We start from the raw sequence: 24,460 nt of genomic DNA, 5'->3' as shown, positions 1-24,460 counted from the left end.
ATATAAATCTATTCAAATCAGGAAAAAATGCCAATTCCTGCACAAATATCACTGGCATTAAATGTCATTAGGGGGAGAAATGCCAACGCGTTTCGAATCCCGCTAACTGATTCACAGGATTCTCATCAGGGCGGTGTGAGTCGGGTCCATGGGAACTTTTTACAAAAAGGAAAAAGAAGGAGGTATTTTAACAAAAGGGGTCCTCAATCCAAATGGATGTGTAAATTGATTGCATCAACGAGATGCAGCATACCTTGTATTATTCGTACCCAGGGGTGCGCTTGCTTTGTAGTGTTGTCAATGCCGTGGGTATCAACTGCAATAGAGTGGATCCTAGGTAAGACATAATCACCGAAAAGAGCAGGTAGATGCTTGCATTAGTTAGTGTGCGGGAAGGGAAAAAGTTTTACATTCAATCTTCATGCTCCAGCGGCGTGTATGCCGTTGTCGGGGTGAATTGTTACCGATCGAATCACATCTCTGAGAGATCATTGATTGTCATGAATAAGAATTTTTTGTCCGCCAAACCGTTGAGGCTGATATACAGGAGAGTCTGAGACTTGCTCGTGTAGGGACCGGGAAGGCGCGGAAAAAGATGCTGCTGCGGTTTCAAAGAGTTTCAATTCTGTGTAAATCAAAACAGCGGGGGAGAATCACTCGGCTGATCTAGTTTTTCAAAATCGGTGAGAGTCGCCCTATTCTAGTTTTGAGGCTTACCGTTGGAATGCAGGGTTGACACCACTCGTCGGTTTCACTGCCACACGGAACCAGGAAAATGTAGGTGTCCGCGGAAGTGCCGGCTAGTTGAATTGTCATGTGATTTTCGTGTGGCCAATCAAGACCTTCGAGGCCACGAGTTCATTGTGGTGTCTTCTGGGATTTGTAGGCTATGAACAGACCTGTGGCTCTCACGCCCTATTGATTTCACTTAAACAGTTGAGGCCTTTGTTGACACTATCGAATTTCAAAATGAGGTATGCCTCTTTTCGCAATAACATAGTTTCCACGTTAGGCTGATGTTTGGAATCAATCCAGACCAATGTTGTCCATTTAAAATCATTTTCACTATGATTGTTGTTCATAAAATGTTCAACCATTGGTGCGGACAGGACTTTTTTCTTTATTCGCGAACGATGTTGGGTGATCCTTACGTTGATGGCATGACTTGTCTTACCAATGTACAATCTATTGCACGGACAGACCACAGCATAGACCACATTTTTGGTCTTGCAATTTATGAATGCATCAAGTTTCCATTTAACCCCATCATGGATAAAAACATTGCCTTTCAGTGTTGTTGAACAGGACACGCAATTGCCACATTTATGGTGCCCACATATAGGTTTTAAATTCCACTGTGCTATGAGGTCACTTTTTTGCTTGGGAATATAGCTGTCTGCTTTTATTAGCTGTTGCCCTATACTGGTGTTTTTCCGCATGGCGAAAATTGGTTTTTGTAGGGGATACTCTAGCGTTTCCAATAAATGCCAGTTTTTTAAGATGATGCGTTTGAATTGATTTGTGTGTTGACTAAAAGTTATTATGCAAACCAATTTGTCTAGTTCGCTTTTTTCTTTTACCTGGAGAAGAGTCTCTCTCGGGGTAAATCTGGCCCCCAAATTAAATGTATGGGATTGTGGTCGCTAAAATGTGACCACAGTTCTGTGTAGTCTTTAACATAAAGTTCAAGGGCAGTATTTATAAATTTATAATCAATGGTCATGTGGTTTCCCCTTCCTTTAAAAGTTGGGGTATCATCCATATCAAATGGGTTGGTTGGATATGAAAGATCCAAATCAGCTATAGTTTGCTCCAGATATTCACCTTGTGCAGTATGTTCAAAGTGTGTCTCTGGATACCTGTCAGGTCCAAAACTGTCAGAGATACAACATTGTCTATAACATAGGTGTATATTAAAATCCCCTAAAATAATGACCGAATAACGTGTAAGATTGTTTTCCTTATAACCCTCTAGGTAGGTTTTAATGCTGGATAAATGTTCGATAACTTTGATTCTTTCAGAAGAATTATACAAATTAACAATTAATACTCCATTTAAATGTATTGGTACTATCTCTACAACTAGGCAATTTGCTAGTCCTGTATCTAATTTACGATGACTCCCAGAGACCTTTAGGGCAGTCAGGGTAATCAGGTCCCCTTCCGCTCTTCCCATGTTGGATGGTCTAGCAGGTTCAAAATAGAAAGTAAAGCCATCTATCCATAGTGAGCTATCTACATCCCATTATTCTTGGAGCCCAACAATATCATAATCTTTTTAAAAAGTGGTCCAGTTTGCAGCCTCCATTTTGTTTCTAAACCCAGCTATATTCCAGTTAAGAATTTTTATTAGACCAACTTCTTGTAAAATACGAGGTTGTTGTACATCAGTTAAATGATGCCGCTGTGTATCATCCTCATGCATCAGGGCAGGTAGAATACTGATTAGTTATTCATTACAGTCAAACTGAGATAGTGGGTCAAATCTAGTTGATATTTCCACTCCACTGATTTTAGGGCCATCTCCACTACCCCCCTGAAATAAAGGGGTTTATAGAAGTTATGCTAGCTGAGTAGTTTACCTCAGTAGATCTAGTCTATTTGCCTGGCTTTGTTCATTCCCTCTTAGATGTTACCTGAAGGATGTTGATAAGCTATTAGACCTTTCAAGAATTTAAGGCGGGTAAAATACCCCCAGGGGGAGTGCTCTAACCCCCTCCTTATCACTGAACTGATTTTTTTTAAAAGCCAACCTGCCATATCCTTCTTTCCAAAGTTGACCACCACACAGTTTCCCTCAATATTTTTGGAACAGCAGCCAACCCAGTCAACGCGTCTGGCCATAATAATATGGGGTGAAGCCATTAAGCCTCCTTCAGAATATTTTGAACACCATGATTTAACTTTACAGATTAACTCTTCTCTGGTTTCCCTAATGTTTGCCTTAAGAGGGGGTACCCCAGTGAGATCTGCGAGTAATGGAGTAGCTTCTGGGGGTAAATGAAGCCTAACTATACACGCTGGGCCACTTAACTTAACCAAATTGCCCGTCTGGTTAATATCTGTTTTTCTAGAGGAGTCAATATTAGACTGCTGATTGGAATTTCTGCTACTTCCCTGGGGAGACTCACCAAGTTTCCGGGGGACCGAGCCTGAGTTACAATCACCTCCTACAGCTGACCCTCTAATCTTAATTACACTACTGTAGCTACAAGATGGTTCACATTGTCGTTTTCTACCCTCACCAATCTCATTCTCCTTAGTGCTTGTGTTCATGCTAGTTACCCCAGTTACCCCCTGACCATTTATTCTCAAGATATGACAATTTCTTCATAATTTCACCTAGACCAAATTTCATACTGTTGATTAATTCCAATCTTAATGACTCAAATAGAGTTGCAATATGAGTCAGAATTGTCTCCATAGAAATATCGGGGGAAGTGGCTCCAGGACAAGCGGGTAACCTGCCGGCAACATTTGAGTGAGATCCAGGCACCAACTGAGTGGCGGGGACTTTTTTTATAGATCTCTCCCTAAATCCTTTCTTTCTTTTTTTCTTCGCAGATGTTACTAAGAGTTCCGTTAGAGAAATCATAGAAGTGTTATCAGTAGTTACCAAAGATTGTTCCTGATGAGGGTACATTGCGATTACTTTCCCATGATTAGAGTCTTGGGCCCTTGCTGCGGCATCAATGGGATGATCGGTTCTGGAAATACAGGGGCTGACAATGGGGGGGGGCTAATTTCCTCATTCCCTTCACCCATCCCCAATTGAGCTTCTATGTTGTGAATTTCCGTCGTGATCACCCCAACAGCGCTAGTCAGATAGGACATAATTGAGGTACAATTACGTAGGAATTTTAGCTTTAGTCTTAGGTAGATCATTTGAACATGTTGTTTAGCGCTTACCTAAATTTATGTCCACATGTCAGAGGGGTTGCCCAGCTTCTGTCGGGCGCAGACGGGCACTGACGGGCCCGCCCTTGATCCGGGCTTCGCCCAGGTGCCTCCCGCGCACAACCCGCGCCGCGGGACTGAGACGGGGCACTTTATACGCAAGCTGGACTGAGTACCTCCCCCTCATTAGTCTGTAAAATTGGGAGTTTTAACTAAACCTCAAATGTGAATTCAGGCAATAAATGCTGACTGAAGGATAAACACAACTTTATTAGTTTATCCTGACATTGATTTATGTCATTTACTTTTTAATCAATCATCAGATAGTTTTTTCGTCTATACAGAACAAAGATCATCATCAACTTCATGTATTGCCATATATTTTGACACACTGAAAAACAAATCATGAATATTTACAGTGAAAAACACGGTAGTGAACATGCAATTATACACACAACAACAATGTGCTCGTGATTATGCTAAAACATGGAACAATTAATCAAGGACTCCGAAAGAATCACAATGGTAAATACAAAACATGGGGTGTAAAGAACTTATCAAAATGACACCCCAATTCCTGAAACAATATAAATCTATTCAAATCAGGAAAAAATGCCAATTCCTGCACAAATATCACTGGCATTAAATGTCATTAGGGGGAGAAATGCCAACGCGTTTCGAATCCCGCTAACTGATTCACAGGATTCTCATCAGGGCGGTGTGAGTCGGGTCCATGGGAACTTTTTACAAAAAGGAAAAAGAAGGAGGTATTTTAACAAAAGGGGTCCTCAATCCAAATGGATGTTTAAATTGATTGCATCAACGAGATGCAGCATACCTTGTATTATTCGTACCCAGGGGTGCGCTTGCTTTGTAGTGTTGTCAATGCCGTGGGTATCAACTGCAATAGAGTGGATCCTAGGTAAGACATAATCACCGAAAAGAGCAGGTAGATGCTTGCATTAGTTAGTGTGCGGGAAGGGAAAAAGTTTTACATTCAATCTTCATGCTCCAGCGGCGTGTATGCCGTTGTCGGGGTGAATTGTTACCGATCGAATCACATCTCTGAGAGATCATTGATTGTCATGAATAAGAATTTTTTGTCCGCCAAACCGTTGAGGCTGATATACAGGAGAGTCTGAGACTTGCTCGTGTAGGGACCGGGAAGGCGCGGAAAAAGATGCTGCTGCGGTTTCAAAGAGTTTCAATTCTGTGTAAATCAAAACAGCGGGGGAGAATCACTCGGCTGATCTAGTTTTTCAAAATCGGTGAGAGTCGCCCTATTCTAGTTTTGAGGCTTACCGTTGGAATGCGGGGTTGACACCACTCGTCGGTTTCACTGCCACACGGAACCAGGAAAATGTAGGTGTCCGCGGAAGTGCCGGCTAGTTGAATTGTCATGTGATTTTCGTGTGGCCAATCAAGACCTTCGAGGCCACGAGTTCATTGTGGTGTCTTCTGGGATTTGTAGGCTATGAACAGACCTGTGGCTCTCACGCCCTATTGATTTCACTTAAACAGTTGAGGCCTTTGTTGACACTATCGAATTTCAAAATGAGGTATGCCTCTTTTCGCAATAACATAGTTTCCACGTTAGGCTGATGTTTGGAATCAATCCAGACCAATGTTGTCCATTTAAAATCATTTTCACTATGATTGTTGTTCATAAAATGTTCAACCATTGGTGCGGACAGGACTTTTTTCTTTATTCGCGAACGATGTTGGGTGATCCTTACGTTGATGGCATGACTTGTCTTACCAATGTACAATCTATTGCACGGACAGACCACAGCATAGACCACATTTTTGGTCTTGCAATTTATGAATGCATCAAGTTTCCATTTAACCCCATCATGGATAAAAACATTGCCTTTCAGTGTTGTTGAACAGGACACGCAATTGCCACATTTATGGTGCCCACATATAGGTTTTAAATTCCACTGTGCTATGAGGTCACTTTTTTGCTTGGGAATATAGCTGTCTGCTTTTATTAGCTGTTGCCCTATACTGGTGTTTTTCCGCATGGCGAAAATTGGTTTTTGTAGGGGATACTCTAGCGTTTCCAATAAATGCCAGTTTTTTAAGATGATGCGTTTGAATTGATTTGTGTGTTGACTAAAAGTTATTATTCAAACCAATTTGTCTAGTTCGCTTTTTTCTTTTACCTGGAGAAGAGTCTCTCTCGGGGTAAATCTGGCCCTATTTTTTGAGTGTTTTAGTAACTTTTTCGGGTATCCCCGTTTCGCCATTTCACTGCAGAATGTTGTTGCAAGTGACTCAAAATCTGACACATTTGTACAATTGCGTCTTATCCTTAATAATTGCCCATAAGGCAAGTTCTCTTTCAAGCATTGTGGATGTGAGCTTGTATAATGGAGAATGGTATTTCTGTCAGTTTCTTTTTTTATGTAAGGTGGTTGTCAACTTTGCTTCACTAGTGCCTACTGTGACGTAAAGGAAGGTCATTTTGTGTTTACTGGATTCCAGCGTAAATTTGATGTCTTGATGCCGAGAGTTTAACCATACATGGAACTGGTTGAGTGGCAGGGGAGCCAGACTGAACTCGACCAGTTCCATGTATGGGTAAACTCTCGGCATCAAGACATCAAATTTACGCTGGAATCCAGTAAACACAAAATGACCTTCCTTGACGTCACAATAGGCACTAGTGAAGCAAAGTTGACAACCAGCTTACATAAAAAAGAAACTGATAGAAATACCATTCTCCATCATACAAGCTCACATCCACAATGCTTGAAAGAGAACTTGCCTTATGGGCAATTATCAAGGATAAGAAGCAATTGTACAAATGTGTCAGATTTTGAGTCACATGCAACAACATTCTGCAGTGAAATGTCGAAACGGGGATACCGGAAAAAGTTACTAAAACACTCAAAAAATAGGGCCAGATTTACCCTGAGAGAGACTCTTCTCCAGGTAAAAGAAAAAAGCGAGCTAGACAAATTGGTTTGCGTAACAACTTTTAGTCAACACACAAATCAATTCAAACGCATCATCTTAAACAACTGGCATTTATTGGAAACGCTAGAGTATCCCCTACAAAAACCAATTTTCGCCATGCGAAAAACACCAGTATAGGGCAACAGCTAATAAAAGCAGACAGCTATATTCCCAAGCAAAAAAGTGACCTCATAGCACAGTGGAATTTAAAACCTATATGTGGGCACCATAAATGTGGCAATTGCGTGTCCTGTTCAACAACACTGGAAGGCAATGTTTTTATCCATGATCGGGTTAAATGGAAACATGATGCATTCACAAATTGCAAGACCAAAAAAGTGGTCTATGCTGTGGTCTGTCCGTGAAATAGAGTGTACATTGGTAAGACAAGTCAATCCATCAACGTAAGGATCACCCAACATCGTTCGCGAATAAAGAAAAAAGTCCTGTCCGCACCAATGGTTGAACATTTTATGAACAACAATCATAGTGAAAATGATTTTAAATGGACAACATTGGTCTGGATTGATTCCAAACATCAGCCTAACGTGGAAACTATGGTATTGCGAAAAGAGGCATACCTCATTTTGAAATTCGATAGTGTCAACAAAGGCCTCAACTGTTTAAGTGAAATCAATAGGGCATGAGAGCCACAGGTCTGTTTATAGCCTACAAATCCCAGAAGACACCACAATTAACTCGTGGCCTCGAAGGTCTTGATTGGCCATACGAAAATCACATGACACATCAACTAGCCGGCACTTCCGCGGACACCTACATTCTCCTGGTTCCGTGTGGCAGTGAAACCGACGAGTGGTGTCAACCGTGCATTCCAACGGTAAGCCTCAAAACTAGAATAGGGCGACTCTCACCGATTTTGAAAAACTAGATCAGCCGATTGATTCTCCCTCGCTGTTTTGATTTACACAGAATTAAAACTCTTCGAAACCGCAGCGGCATCTTTTTCCGCGCGACTTTCCGGTCCCTACACGAGCAAGTCTCAGACTCTCCTGTATATCAGCCTCAACGGTTTGGCGGACAAAAAATTCTTATTCATGACAATCAATGATCTCTCAGAGATGTGATTCGATCGGTAACAATTCACCCGGACAACGGCATACACGCCGCCGGAGCACAAAGATTGAAGGTAAAACTTTTTCCCTTCCTGCACACTAACTTATGCAAGCATCTACCTGCTCTTTTCGGTGATTATGTCTTACCTAAGATCCACTCTATTGCAGTTGACAAACACGGCATTGACAACACTACAAAGCAAGCGCACCCCTGGGTACGAATAATACAAGGTATGCTGCATCTCGTTGATGCGATTAATTTACACATCCATTTGAATTAAGGACCTCCTTCTTTTTCCTTTCTGTAAATAGTTCCTGTGGACCCGACTCACACCGCCCTGATGAGAATCCTGTGAATCAGTTAGCGGGATTCGAAACGCGTCGGCATTTCTCCCCCTAATGACATTTAATGCCAGTGATATTTGTGCAGGAATTGACATTTTTTCCTTATTTGAATAGATTTATATTGTTACAGGAATTGGGGTGTCATTTTGATAAGTTCTTTACACCTCATGTTTTGTATTTACCATTGTGATTCTTTCGGAGTCCTTGATTAATTGTTCCATGTTTTAGCATAATCACGAGCACATTGTTGTTGTATGTATAATTACATGTTCACTACCGTGTTTTTCACTGTAAATATTCATGATTTGTTTTTCATTGTGTCAAAATATATGGCAATACATGAAGTTGATGACGATCTTTGTTCTGTATAGACAAAAAAACAATCTGATGATTGATTAAAAAGTAAATGACATAAATCAATGTCAGGATAAACTAATAAAGTTGTGTTTATCCTTCAGTCAGCATTTATTGTCTGAATTCACATTTGAGGTTTAGGTAAAACTCCCAATTTTACAGTATACTGTGGCCCGACCTACCCTCTTTCCCACTGGGCCCAACCCCCCCTTTCTCACAATCCCCCTCATTAGTGGCTGTTGGGTCTGGCACTGTGCACCCTGGGCTATGGAGTCCACTCTTCAGGGCGGGTGAAAACAAAAGCCTGGTGTAGATTACGCGAGGACGGTCTCATGCCAGGACTGTGAGCACCACAGGAGTCCCCTCGATGGTAGCTGAACAAATGGAGAAGAAGATCCAGGCAACAGATTAGGCAGCATGCACTGCTCAGCGTTTCATTAATCATTTATTGAACCGCTGTTATTCTGGTGTAGAATAGATGTGCTTCAACAACCGTTAGACAGTATGTGATGTAAATGATTAACAGTACTATGGAAGTGAAAGGATGGTATAGTTCTACCATCTTACTAAAATCATGAGTACATTCGAGTATATAAAACACATGATAAAAGGTGCTTACTCCGACGTTGCCTCCGTATCTATTTGTACCTAAGTGTACCTAGAATGGCACGTAGTTGTTAAGCAAAGAATTCCTCTAGGATCTAGTCAACCCCATTACCTTAAGTGAGACTGTGGAAGCCCTTCTTGGTCTTGAGTTGGACACTCCGCGAGGTATGTTAGACCACTGCGAACTGGAGCGTCTGCATACAGGAATCCCACTATCTCTTGTCAGTGTGTCGCCGGGAAGTCTTGATCTCCTCTAGCTATCTTAGCTAGACGTGATGTAAATATACTTGCTACCTACCTTACCTGCACAGGACGCCGCCATCGGCAAGAGTCAAGAGGGCATATCCCACGCTGCCACCGTCCAAGAGTCAGCTGCATCAATCTTCTTGCCGCCGCCCCGGGACCACAACTCCCGGCAGGCACAGCGGCGGCGCGCAACGTTGACAACGCGCCCGCTCCAGGAGGTGCATAAAGCAGGCACTGAGCCCGGCGGAGGGGGGGAGACCTTGCTACCTACCTTACCTGCACAGGACGCCGCCATAGCCAAGAGTCATGAGGGCCATATCCCACGCCGCCACCGGCCAAGAGTCAGATGCATCATTCTTCGTGCCGCCGCCCCGGGACCACAAATCCCGGCATGCACAGCAGCGGCACGCACCGCTGATGACGCGCCCGCACCAGGAGGTGCATAAAGCACGCCCTGAGCCCCGCACCACGGGACGCACGCGGGAAACGCCGGGCAAAGCCCTGGCCAAGGGCGGGCCCATTCAAGACCGGACAAGGATGGGACGGGCCACCCCTCTTTCATCTGCTCCTGTGAATCAAGGTCAGTTTATTTTCCTTCTTTGCTACTGTACCTGACCCCTCCCATAAGTGACAGGCCCTCGAAAGTAATCATGACAACTGCACCACCTGAAGCCCCGAATATTAGGAAGTCAACCGGAGGATCACTATTAGGCACCCTGGATAACTTCCAAGAATATCGAACTCACTGAACAGAGACTTTCCTTGGAAACCCCATTTGATAGAAGATCTTCATTGGGAAGCCTGGTGAGGGCAGGATCACCAATTCTCCATCCATCTAACTCCCAGGCCGCATTGCCTCCCTCGGGAGTTGTGGAGCGAAGTCTGTTGTTATCCATGATATAAGCTTAAACTCCCCTACTGGGACGGATGCCCATAATGCCCCAAAGATTATACTCTCTCCCAATATTAAAACCCGCTAAGCCTCCCACGCAAAATTAGGTCTTCCACAGCGAGATGCGGGAGTGGCCGCTAAAAGGAAGCGCACTGGCGCACAAACAACTCTAGGAGGCAAAAAATCCAAAACTGGCAAAATGGATGTCCCTAATGAAGTCCCAGCTGCCATACTTCCTCCGTGTCCACCCCATTTAGCAACAATTGCTGTAGAAGAGCATAGCGGGCCAAATACTACTCTGGGGGAGAAGAACAACCTGATATGGGCCCATTGTTTTGGAAGAGACTGGAAAGCACTCTCAAAAAAGTTTGCACCCCAATTACCACACGACTGGACTCAATTGAGAATAGATTAGTATGCCTTGAACTCGCATTACTCCAGAAGCAAGGGGGTCTGAGGGCTAATGACTCTATTCACAGGCAGACAAAAACACCAGGCCAAAGACCAATTGACCTCAACGTTGTTGCAGCATCAAACAGTCATACTGTCCCCAACCAAAGATCTCCTGCCTTAACCTCTGTTGATGAACAAGCTCCCAGCCTGCCAGCAGGTGCAAATACAACTATAAGGGACAAACCCCATCAAACAGCTGCTGGCAGATCAGCACCCAGACTACAAAAACTGCCCTTGGTCCAGAGTGCTGATCCCCTGCTCAATATCGATCTTCCACCCCAATCAGCGCCCTATGTGGATGTTTTGGCGGGGGTTGCCGCTCTTGTCAGGGGAATAGGGAGACATATGCATAACTCAAAAATAAGTGCACCTTCTGGCTTAATCAGAAACGACCGCTTCCAATAAATATAACAGCAGAAATTCTGTTTGCCAGGAGAGTGAACTGGATCGGCAAGAGTACTAAAACCATGGTGGGGGACTGTGTTATAATTAATTTTAGAGACTGGAGGTGCGTCGAATTCATTTGTGATTGGCCACAAAATATTTTGCTGCCTGGAACTCTCACACTGCCATTGTCCCACTTTTATGAACCCCGGTACCTAACCACAAGAGACCTATTCCCACAGGACGAAGCGCCGAACACATGCACCTTGGGTACCATCATGCTCTTTAATAGATTTGATGCCCTCTCAGGTCTGGGGGACTGCGACTGATGCTCTGTGTCCCAAATTTTAGTACAGAATAGTATATCTCTAAGTAACGGGGATCTGTGGAAAATGGGTTTGGACAAGATACTGGCCAGCCACTTCTAGATGTTAAAGGGAGATTGGAGCAGAAGACTGCAGAAGATCTTACTGACCTGCCATCTTCCAGTGATGAATTCTCCCTGGATAGGGATTCATCGCCGAGAGGATCAGTAATAACCTTACCAACAGCTTACATTACTGTTCCTACCACTGCACCATCTCACCCAGTACAAAATGGGCCTTCGAACGCCCCTGGTGGTTCGAATAATTTGGTTAATTATGGTAATCAGTCACCTAGAAACTTTAACCAATATTCAACCTTAAAAATTTTAACCTGGAACATAGCAGGTCTTGACGCCAAAAAGGATAATCCTGACTGGTGTGCCTTAGTAGACCTCCACGGGATATGTATATTCCAGGAAATATGGGCTCTTAACCCCATACATAGACTGGGCTATTCCACGTTTATGGAGCCAGCCCTAGAGGCAGACCATCGGGCATGTATCTGGTTAGGTGCCCATCTTGGGTTTTCTGCGAAAAGAATAGACACCAACAGCCCTGATATAACCTGTATCATATTGTCACACACTAAAACACCTAAACTGGCACTTAATAATATCTACTCGAGGCCAGTAGGACAGGGGGGCACCTCCAAAACCCTAGACTCTTTGTCCTCTCTTTTGCACTCCCTTCCGGGAGATGTTGCGTTGATGATTGGTGGTGACTTCAATTGTCATTACGAACCACTTATTGGAGTCCCCCAAATCTCAACAGATGAGGATGAAATATGGTCAATCCCCCACCCAAATATGTATCCAGCTAAACAATGGTCAGCCATGGTACTTCAGCTAACCTCCATAACCTACTGCTTTTCCATTAGAGCATGTAATGGGAGTTTTAAGGGAGACAGCCCAGGGCAACCAACCTACAGCGGAAAAGGGTCACACTTCTATAATTGATTATTTTATGGTCAGTATGCCCCTATGGCCTAAGATTCTCAACTTCCAAATCTCCAGTCACACGGAAAGCGACCACAATCCCCTGTCAACAAAGATTAACTATGATTTGATAACTGAGGCCAATGAAACTTACGAAAATAACAACCTCAGAATAATTCAAGGCGGGAGGAGAATCAGATGGGCAAACATGAAGAAATCCACTGAAGACATGGGTAAATTGTACCTGATCATAATTCCCCTCTTAGAAAGGGCAAACTTAATCATGATTCTTCCGTTTGGTAATAGCGCACAAAGGTCCCTGTCAGGTTTGCATGAGGAACTTAGTATCTTATTGGCGAACTCCTTTTATAAAACAACCCCTATTAAACCCAAGCCTCTTGTCACTAAACACCCCTGGTTTAATAAGGGTTGCAAAGATCTGAAGCAGGGGTTACTTAAGGCACTGAAACAAGGCTCCCCGGCCGCCGTGGCTGAAGCCAGGTTTGCTTATAAACTAATGACTTTTAATGCAAAAAAAGAGTGGGAAGATCGATGGCACTCCATCAGATTTGCACTCGAGGCCCAAGTTCCACGGTCCTTCTGGAATCTAGTTCACATGGGGAAACCAGAAGGCAGGACCTCGATTGATCCAAATATTCCTGAAGAATATTGGTCTCTACATTTTAAAGAGCTTTATTCTACTCCCCCAATATCAAAAAGCTCAGCCCACACTGCTTTGACGGTTATGGACCCTAACTGCCCCACACCGCTTTTTACCTTGGATGAAGTTCTTATTGCAGTGCATTCCCTGCAATCGAACAAAGCGCCTGGGCTAGATAGGATGCCTAGCGACCTCTTCAAAGAAGAACCAGTAGTTTGGGCCCCTTACCTTTTATTACTCTACAACGCAATTTTGCAGAGCCTACCTCTTCCAGTCACATGGTTGGGGTGGAGATAATTCCCATCTTTAAGAAGGGTTCCCCGCTAGAACCATCAAATTACAGGCCAATTAGCCTTATCGATGTAAGCCAGAAAATCTATGCAAGACTACTCTTACAATGCCTACTGGACTGGGTAAATGATAATAATATACAGACTCCCCTCCAGTCAGGCTTTAGGGCTAAAACGTCTACAATTGATCAATTGTTCCGGCTCCAAGTCCTTTACTGGAAGCACGTTGTCATGGACCAGGAAAGTTTATATCTAACGTTTATGGACCTAAAGTCAGCTTTCGATATGGTGGATCCTAACCAACTCTGGGCTATTTTACTATCATTGGGGGTGCCACCCTACTTATGCCACCTATTCAAACATCTTCACGATGGCACCTATGCCAGAGTACGCTTTGGGAACTATGGTCAGCTAACTGGGCCCTTTCTGGTCGAGAACGGGGTTAGGCAGGGCTGTGTTCTTGCCCCTACCCTCTTCTCCCTTTTTTTAATGGGCTCATTGAAGACCTACTATCAATCAAAGATATTGACTCCCCAAAATTAGCCTCACATAGATTTCCTGCACTAATGTTTGCAGATGATACTCTGCTTCTCTCAAAATCCCCCATGGGCATGCAGAGGGTCTTAAACCAGTTCATTACATTTTGCAAACATAGAAACCTGGTAGTTAACATCGATAAGACCAAGTATATGGTATTTAATGCCAACACTACTAATTGTCCACATCCCATGATGGAAGGCAGACCGTTAGAAAGAGTCCCAACATTTGATTACCTAGGGTGGACCCTAACTGACAGAATGGGGTGGGGAGCTCAAATGGCTAAGGCCCACCTAAAACTTGTACAGACAACTGGGGGAATTTTAAAGTCCAAAAAAACTGTGCATACAAAACCATTAGTTCCCCACTGGAAATTTTGAAATTTCAAGCAAGATCTTCCCTTTACCGGGTGGAACTTTGGGGACACGTTCCTTCTACTGATTTAACCACTATAGAAAATAATTTTACTAGGCAAATTTTAACCTTGCCTAGAAGCACTCCTTTAGTCCCACTTAGGCTAGACCTGAATATTAGGCCTATAGCCGAATCTATTGCCTCACGTCCCCTTCTCTATTGGAGAAGGCTGTGGAGTACCCCCGAACTGGAAAGCTATAAAAAGGAATTAAAGGTGGTGCTAGCCTCCCCAGGAGCAGGTAGAATTCCATGGCTACGCTTTGTTAGACAATCTCTTGCTCAAATTGGATACGAAAACTTATGGACAAACCCTGAGGCAACATCCTCAACTATTTCTAAGAAAACATTGTCCAGTGCAGTGCAGGACTTTAGCCTCGGGAGGACCATTTGTGCAGTACCATCAACGAGCCTTCCTGAGTCATAAGTCCATATACAGCTTTGAACAAGAAATAGACGTAATCCAACCTACTTTAGCTAAGAAGCTGTACTTACAGTTTAGATTTGGAACACTGCCCCTCTATTCTATGACAGACAGGTGGACAGGGGGTTCTGTACATTTATGCCCTGGCTGCAGAACTGACAACCTATGTATTTATGAGATTTTGTTGCTTTTAAAATTGTATGTTGTTTGTTAAATTATGACTGTATTTTTTATATTGTATGCTTTTATGGTTTGAAACAAAATCGAATAAAGCTTAATTAAGGATGTATTTATCTGCTGATATTTGAGAATTATTTGGATCAACAAATGTTATCTTAACTTTTTTTTTAAAAAATTAAAAAATGATTTACATTTTTATGGTTTTAACAATTTGCCTTCTCCACTCTGATTTCATATGGTGTATTTAAATAAATATAACTATAAATGAACTGTGGAAAAGTGAAAAATTATTTTTTATGTACTTTGATGGTTAAAACAAACCGAAATAAAGTTTATTGAATGAATGAATATATACTCATAGGTCTCCCAAGGGTCCTACCTTGCTGTGTTACTGTGTCGGCCTAAGGATGCAGTCGGGCCTGAACTTTGTACATATATTTTATACAGGAGACAGTAGTCCTGCTATGAAAGAACCCTCATACATAATGTATGAGATTTCGAACTAGGGAAAACTAGCTTTCTGAATGCAGTATAATATCTAGGTAAAAGGTCAGTCCCTGTAAACCATGACAAGTGTAATGTAGGGAGAGACTATAAGTGAACGGTAACAAGTTTACCGAGGCCTATTTTATAGTGCCTATATGGAATATAGCACCCACTGCTCTTCCGAATGGACAACATAATTTTAAATCCTACATGTACTACTAGGTGTTCTGGATATGTGTACACAAATATACAAAAACCTTTGTTATTTAAAAACATCAGTTTAAAAAAGGTTTCCTAACAAAAATCTAAACGTTTGTTAAAAAAAGGAAAGCAGTTAGAAATGTACAGATAGATTATTGCTCTAATTTGTCCGTAGATATAGTCTGACCTTTTACAAACATTTTGAAAGCCATACATGCGTGAAAGGAATGTGAATTTTGATATAGACTTTCAGTTTTCTGTTTTGTTTTTAAAAAGCCGAATTTCTTCCCAGCACATGATGGGCCAAATGATTAAAATGTTTGTGTCCTGGCTGGTAGACGCAACATTCGAGAAACAACCTTTACAACGCAACTTTTACAATGCACTACCATTACAACACAGTCATTACAACGCAACATCCCTTACAACACATGCCATTACAACGCAACCATTACCACGCATGACACTACAACGCATACAATTACAACTCATGTCATTACAACGCAGTCATTACAACGCATACCATTACAATTCATACCATTACAAAGCATAGTACCCTTACACTATCCAACATTTACCCTACTGTTGTACCCCATGGAGTTAGAATAGTAATTTTTACCCCTACACTGTCCAACACCTACCCTACTATTGCACTCCCTTGAGTTAGAATAGTAATTTTTACACCTACTCTATCCAACACTTACCCTACTGTTGCATCCCCCTGGAGTTAGAATAGTAATTTTTACCCCTACACTATCCAATACTTACCATACATGCAATGTAATGGTATGCGTTGTAAAGGTAGTATGTGTTGTAATGGAATGCGTTGTAAAGGTATTTTTTTTAAATTCATTGTAATGGCATGCGTTGTAATGGAATGCGTTGTAATGATGTAGCGTTGTAAAAAATGCGTTGTAAAGGTATGCTTTGTAAAAGTATGCGTTGTAACGTCATGCATTCCAACATTCTCTTCGCTTGCTTCCACAGTTGGCTGTCCCTGTAACACCTCGCAGATTATGTCTATTGAGCACAGATGATTTTCTGTACTGTCCACAGCCGGTTCTAGGGCAGGCTGTGCAGCCTGTGCACCATCCAATGCATGGGTGTCAGAGGAGGAGCTGGAGTCTGTACCAACAGGTGCTGATGTTACCTGCAGTGACTCTAAGAATGCCGACATCAACATAGGAATATGCTGGGGACACTGCAAAACATGGGCCGTTATCGGGTCCAGTAAAGAGAAAAAACGTCAGTTCTGGCACATGATAGGAGTTTCAGACAGAGATCCAACATGCATTCTTCTCCGCAAAACAGGCATCAGAGGACAGGTAAGATGCAGTCCATCCAGACTGGTCTGAATGATTAGAACCAAGAAGCACTTAGTTCACCTAGGCGAGGTGTCCCTAGAAGTATTACCATGCAATCACAGTATTTTCTCTCCAGGAGTGCTGTTTCCATCTCCTTGGTGACTGGGACATCAATTGAGTAGCAAAAAATGACAATCAGGATACTTTCTATTAGAAACAGGATTAGCATCAGTCCTCAAAAAATGCTTTCAAATACGGAGTGTATAAAGTTTAGAATCACTCCGAGGACCGTCTGAAAGGTGCTTAACAGTCCAGAACCTACGTTCTTAAATAGGTGGACAATGCCTGTAGTATCTGACACGTTTAAAGATACGATTTACCATTTCTGTGAAATGGAAAGGGCAGTTGGTGCGTATAAGTACTTGTATTTCTGTTGAAGACCTTGCTACTTGGAGATCAAAAGTCTCTCGAGCGGAGGTTAAGGGTACATACTTCTGTGGTAGCATGGATTTCATTCTGCTAAAAGTATCAAACCGTATTGATGAAATATTTAATTAAGGCCATAGTGGCGCCTCTGTGACTGAATGTGTTGGGGGAAACAATTCTTGCATACAGCAAGTAACCCTGGAGCTTACAGTTACCAAATGTGCGATGCCCGGAAGCATCCCACAGCAACCTTGATTGTTCAGCATCAAGTAATTCCCATTCGAAAGTAGTTTAAATACTGGAGTTATCTTGGCAGCTGGGGCACCCTTTAAGTGACATGACAGATTTGCTATTGAACCATTACAGGCCCCATGAAGCATTATATCCATGCATATAAGCGATCCACTAAAGGTATTCTCGCAGTTAGTACCTCTAAGAAACACTTCTTTTTCCCCACGCCGGCATCAAAATCTGTACGGCAATTTCCAAGATTCCTTGATGAATTTCTTACCCATTTTCTCATATCTGCCTGCCTGCATTTGTTCTAGGCAATAATGGAATTGAAAAGTTGTAACTGGGAGAGTTATGTTGCCATGGATTAACCATTCTGTGAACTGCGATTCTGCCACTGTAAATGTTAGTCTGTCCAGTTTTTCAATGCACAGCATTGTATACTTTGCTCCCCTCTGTTCCATTTCTATCTGTTTTTCTGTCAGATTGTACGAGGAAAACAGAGACGTGATGTTTATAAAACGCCATGGCACATAACTTGCGCGCAAAGATTGCAGCGTCCAGCGTAATAACATAATAAAATACAATTGCGATTGCTCATGCTGTAGTATGGACAAGTCTTGTTCTAGCACATCAATAGCAGAATATATACTGTTGCCCAGTGAATATAACCTGGATGTTAAGGTTGTTAACCCATTATCGACCACTGATAGAGCTTTCTCTAGCTTTAGACGATCAATTTCTTGTTATCTTTCCACGACCTCTTGTTGAGAAATTTTCCATATTTCATATAGACAGCATAATGAACACATTTTGGACGTGGTTTCCTAGGACCTAATAAAAAACCAGCAGGTCCACATCCCCTGTAAGTAAAGATAACTGTTGTTTCACCTGTGTGAGTGTTGCAGTTTGTAGCCAATCGAGGCATAACTTCCCAACACTGTATGATGTCACTACCTCTGGGTGTTGTCTCTGTACATAGCTTGGATCTGGCCTATTGACACTAAATCCTTCAGTTTTACCAAAGAATCTTTCTTGACAGTGATTGGTGTCTGTGGGCCAAATCAACCATCCCTTCCAATCGGGGTCTGATCTATTCCTTTGTAATATGTCATATATAGTAACCACTTTTTGTGATGTTGCATTTTCCTCAGTGTGCTATGGTACTGGCACCCAAGGTCTACTCAAATCTTCATTCCTAGGTAACCCAAGACAAGTTGTTTGTTGTATTGTTTCATTTAAGAACATTATTTGTTGAGGAATGAGACATGCTCTAAACAGTGCCTCTGTTCCCTGGACCTGCCAGTCTCTAGTACCTCAGACTGATTTTAAGTCTACTGTGTCTTTCCATAGGTCGAACCCTTGCTATGACAACTGGGCAATAAAAGAAGCAGAATAGATCTGTTTGGTGTTTGTCAACATATATAGAAAATCTTTATTTGGATAAAAGAAAAATATCCTTAAAAGCATTTCACAGTAAAACCTCAGTCGGTACATTATAATTGAAAAATTTCGAAACATATTTTACCACAGTTGATCAGAAAAATCGACCAACACCTGTTACTCATTTTATGTTGCACCTTAAAAATTAAAACAATTATGTAATAGACAACAATGACACTTAATAAAGGAGCAGGAGGATTTGATATACTAACATTTGACGGCTAAAACTCATAAAACCCAACAATTTTAAGAAATTGGCCACTGATGCCAAAGCGCAGTCCATGAAGACAGGTCGCTGATCGGTGACACTGATATAATAAAATGCGACTAGTTATAAACCTTTTTTTTTTTTCTTTAAAACTTAGGGCCAAAATACAGCATAAGTTAGACCACTGGACAAGACAGAGCGGGGGGTTTGTCAACATATTTTTTTGTGCTGGTGTAGGTGCAACCTTATAATACTACAAGGCTGGGTCTGATGTGTTAAACCCTGAAAAATACGGAAATTTTGTACAAATGTCTTTGAACTGCTTCTCGGTGGTGTTGGGCAATGTTCCCATTGGTGATATGTGAAAACATTCCTAGTGTTAGCAGATTTATGCAAAAAATGATGACCATAATGTTGATAGCAATACATTTTCTCAAAGTCAGATGTGTCTCCCATAACATTTCATTATTGGAAAAAGCAGCAGATTTTTCTAAATCAGACAGCATATTATTTATAGTTTCACAGTCCCAATCGTCATAAAATGTTCTTGAGGTAAGGATATCGCTCAATGAAATTTTAAATAAATTATTTTTTTTTATTTTATTTAAGTCGGGCCAAATATATCGAAATCAACCTTGTCTCATACCATACCATCAGGTATAGGAACTGCAGTAATTTTCACTATTGACAGGCCTCTTCTTTCACGATGTGATGATAGGTGCAGTTTCAAGATCACATTCACTTTTCGTGACGCAGAGCTTTCTCGAAGATAAGTCCCACTAAAAAGAATGACATGGCCTATCCAGAAAATAAAGAAAAGTATTCCTGTAGATACCCAGAGTTCCACCCAAGGTGATACCAGTTAAGTATTTTTAGGAAAGTTCAGAAAAACGTAAAATCACTGTGGGCGAGATTTTTGGGCTGGCGTTGTTTCAGGTTCGCTTGGATCCAATTAAAAGGTGTCAAAGTCAATGAAATAGCCAGATGCAGTTCGATCAATTTTTGGTACTTCCCCAGTTTTTGTAAAAACTGTAGCTTACTCTTGTTGGGGCATGTTGAAGTAGATATTCGTGTTAGGTAGAATTGAAATTTGTCTTTCAGCTAAGTTCTCATGTTGAACTTCAGGTTCAAGAGGATAGAGTTCCATTGCGTTGTTGCTTAGTCCTTTAAACGTGATGAGTCACTCTGTTTGAACTTTTGGTATAGTTGTGATAGGAGGGTGTCTGTTACTTCGGAGTCCATGTGTCCTACTATTCAGTATCAACCACATAGTGTGGTTTGATTAGGTCAATTGAGACAAATATTTTCCCCTTTTTACTGGCAAGAGGTAGTAGAAGTACAGTTCTTGCTCCTTCAACTGCCAGGACAGGCACAGGCATTGTGTATGATGGCCCAAATACATTTTTGTATGCTATTTTCTCTCTGACCAGATACTTGCTGTGACACTTTTTGCTTCCCAGTGGCATTCTTCATTATATTGATATTACTCTGTTGTGCCCTGGTTTCATTCAGGTCCTGTAAAACAGCCAAACGTTTATGGATATCAAAAGGTTTTTTATCCACCACTGTGCCTTCACAATCAAGATCATACCAAATGGACCTCATAAGGAGTGATCCCCCCTAGAGAGCTTGTTGGCAAATTATTCAATGCTCTTTGGACTCCATACAGATGTTTTACCCAATTGCCACTAGACCCTAATACTCTAGCTGTGAAAGATTGCTTTAAGTCCCAGTTTTTCCTCTCCATGACCAAATTTCCCTTCGGATGGTACGGAGAGGAGTACTGTAATGCTACACCTAGGCTTCCCATAGCTTCCTTGTAAGGCCGAGAGCTAAACGTGGGGCCACTGTCAGAATGAAGAGGCCGATTGCATATGTCTTAATAAAGACTCACAAATCTTTTATAACAGTTTGAGCGTCAGCCGAGCATTGCATTGGGACCATACCCATAGGAACCTAGAGCAGGAATCCACTGCAACCATGATATATGTGTAAGCCCCATCAGATTGTAGGGGGCCGCAGCGGTGGTTTGTCTGAAAAGAATAAAGGTGTCTGCGATGGACAAGTTAGGATGGAGCCTTTCATATGCTGGCAGATGTCACTTTTCAAGACAGTCTTTAGTCTGCCTTCTTAGCCCTGGCCTCCAGTAGCGTTGTTTCAAAAGAGAAGCAGTAGCCTAAACTCCTGCATGTGCAGAACCTATACCCTCATGTGCTGCTAGAATTAATCCTAACCTTCGATCCATATTTGGTATTACTCTATCCCCCACTCCAGGCATCTGAGCAAATGGAACATTGCTTGCATCTAAGTTGCAGGAGTATTTGAGTGGAAACTTTTTTGGGACTATAGAGTTATTGAGTGTAGCAATCATCAAAATCATTATTTCTCAGTCTATTTTCGCTTTTGAACAAGTGATTGCTGCTACGGAAGCTGTGCCTACAGCCCCCTTTGCGGTTTCATCAGCCAATGAATTCCCTTCAATGTGAACGCCATCACGTTGATGACTCAGTGTGTGTATCATGTGAGCCTTGGTATTTCATTTTTCAACTCCACTACCTGTTCCCATAGCATTTTGTGCTTAATTGTGCCACCTTTTCATCTTTAAACCCATTTGGTCCCCAGTGGTGTAGATATTCATTGTATCACTGTGCACAGTAAAATGAATCACACACAATTAGTGTGGGGAATTCTCGATCCGTATTTACCCGGGCCAATATTAGTGCTTTTAGCTCTGCCAGCTGTGCTGTGCCGTCTCCAGGAGACTGTGTTTTTGTGCAATTTGGATGAATTTTTCATCCTGCATCCGTTCTTTTATGATAGCACATGCAGCTCTATATTGCTGTTTACTAACTATGGCCGCTTCCGCAGAACCCTCAGTATAAATAATGTATTTGCACTGACCAAGAAGCATTATTTCATTTGGTAGAGGATATTCTTGTTTGTATTGCTTAAATGCTTGTGTTTATAAGTTTGGGTCATACCCGTATTCTATATCTTTTGCATTTATAGAATTGGCCCATTGTATCTATATTGGATGTAAGGCTTTAGCGCTGGGAATGCTTGCCTTTGCTGCAGCCTCTAGGGCGGAACCGGGGTCATGACTATTATACGTTTCCCTTGAGCCAGGGTTCTTTCTCTGACTACAGCAGTCTGTACTGCTGTTGTAATTTTTTCTGTAGATGCGAAACGCATGTCAGCATTTGTGTACAAGTGAGATTTATATGCTATTGGCACCGTTTCACCTTCATTATATGATAGATAGATGTACCCTGATTGAGCCGCAACTATTCGGATCACCAGGTAGGTTATGTTTACGCATGTCTATAAGTGTTTTGAAGCTATCATGTCAGCTTGTAAGGAACAAAGTGTATCTGTGTGTTCCTGTGTCTAGTTTCTAACTGAAAAATCAGGTTTTATTGAATCAGAGAAAGGTTTTACTCTTTCTGCGTAATCCAAAATGTGTGTCCTACCAAAATTGAGGAATTCTAGTATTGATTGTAAGTTTTTTAATGCTTTAGGAGGATGGAGCAGTGCACATTTTCCTAAAAAGTTAGCTGCCAGGCTTTTTCCTTCACTTGAAAGCTCATATCCTAGAAATAGGACATTAAGGGGGGCTATTTTCGATTTTTTAAAGTTGAATTTGTAACCCTCAAAGGCCAATCCCAATATTATGGTATTCATTCTGTTCAAGTGTTCCTCCAGGTCATCATCCGTTAGATAAATATAATCCACATAAGACAATGCCACTTCATCCAGATTTTGAAGTAATTCAGTTACTCTGGCTGAAAACTGTAGGAGAGTAGGATCTGCTTCCTATGGTTACCCCCACTTTTTGCTGTGTTTCACTGGGTTATTGACTTTAGTCTGGCTGTGGCCCTGCTAATCAGGACCACAGCCTAGCTGTTCTCTCTCTAAATTGATTACATGTACATTAGGTACATACCAGATTGGTCACTGGGTGACCATTTTGAGTCCTAGTATTTGGTACCTTAGGTACCAAGGGCATATTTACCCCAGAGTCCTACCAGGGGCTGAAGCATGGATTATGCCACCCCTGGGAAGCCTTCAAAAATGGTGCCACAGGTCGACACTTGCAGCCTGGGTAAGGTGGTGTAAACACTCCTTACTTAGATATAGTATACCTATATCTGCCTATATATATAGACACATATGAACCTATAAGTCACTCCTATGGCAGGCATTGACAATCCTGAAGGCAGAGTGCTTGGTTTTGTGTGATAGGATGCCATAGCATGAGCTGAGCCCCTCTGCAGTTTTTGGAATCCCTTCCTTATAGCTGTTCACTGATACAGCCATACCATATACCCTTAAGTGCATTATAACCTCGCGGTAAATTGTATCTTTGGTTTGGCTGCATCAAAACATGTCGGGTTTGGTGTCAAACGCTTTGGAATTCTACCCCCCACCAGTTCGGGTGGAGGGGTACAATTCCACCCTTCTAGTGGGATAAGACATGTATACACTGGTAAACCTGGTAGAAGTTAAGCAGAGCCCCAGCATCACAAAATGGATGCTGCTGACACAGACACGAGTCTGCCCTCCTGCTGCTGGACGAAACTCTGGCAGGGGAGGCCTGGACAATGGCTTTCCTGTCCAGGGAGGTGCCAGCACCTCCCCAGACAGGCTTCAGTGTATTGGGGCAGGGTGGGTTACATTCAGTGAATGCTTTTCAGACACTGCCTGGGGCACACAAGGTGGCCCATGCATTTCCCAGTTCAAACCGGTTGCTGGGGCACTCAGCCCTGAGCTCTGGCGGGCAACTGAACAAAGGGGAAGGGGTGTAACCATCCCCTCCCCAGGTCCTCCCGTAGGTGGGACCCTAGAGTTAGTCCAACCCCTAAATTTAGTATAAGTATAGGAACCCAGGCCCTAGGACTTCATATTACCCTGGATGGTACTCTGAAGAAGAGATCTTGGACCTTCGACATTCCATATCAACTGGAAGACAGAAGAAATCTCCCTTGGGGTCAAGGAGTGACACCCCTGTTCAAACAGGCACCAAAGAAGCATCTTGCCGGTCTGCATTTTCAAGGCTCCAAACAGATCCTGAAGAATGTGGGACACAGGACATAGACTTCCATACATCTTTGAGGCTGACACGAGTCCCCAGTGAAGCTGAGACCTGT

This window comes from Lissotriton vulgaris, chromosome 10 (assembly GCF_964263255.1).
Source record: "Lissotriton vulgaris chromosome 10, aLisVul1.2, whole genome shotgun sequence".
In the NCBI taxonomy this organism is placed as follows: Eukaryota; Metazoa; Chordata; class Amphibia; order Caudata; family Salamandridae; genus Lissotriton; species Lissotriton vulgaris.
Note: the sequence above shows the minus strand (reverse complement) of the source record.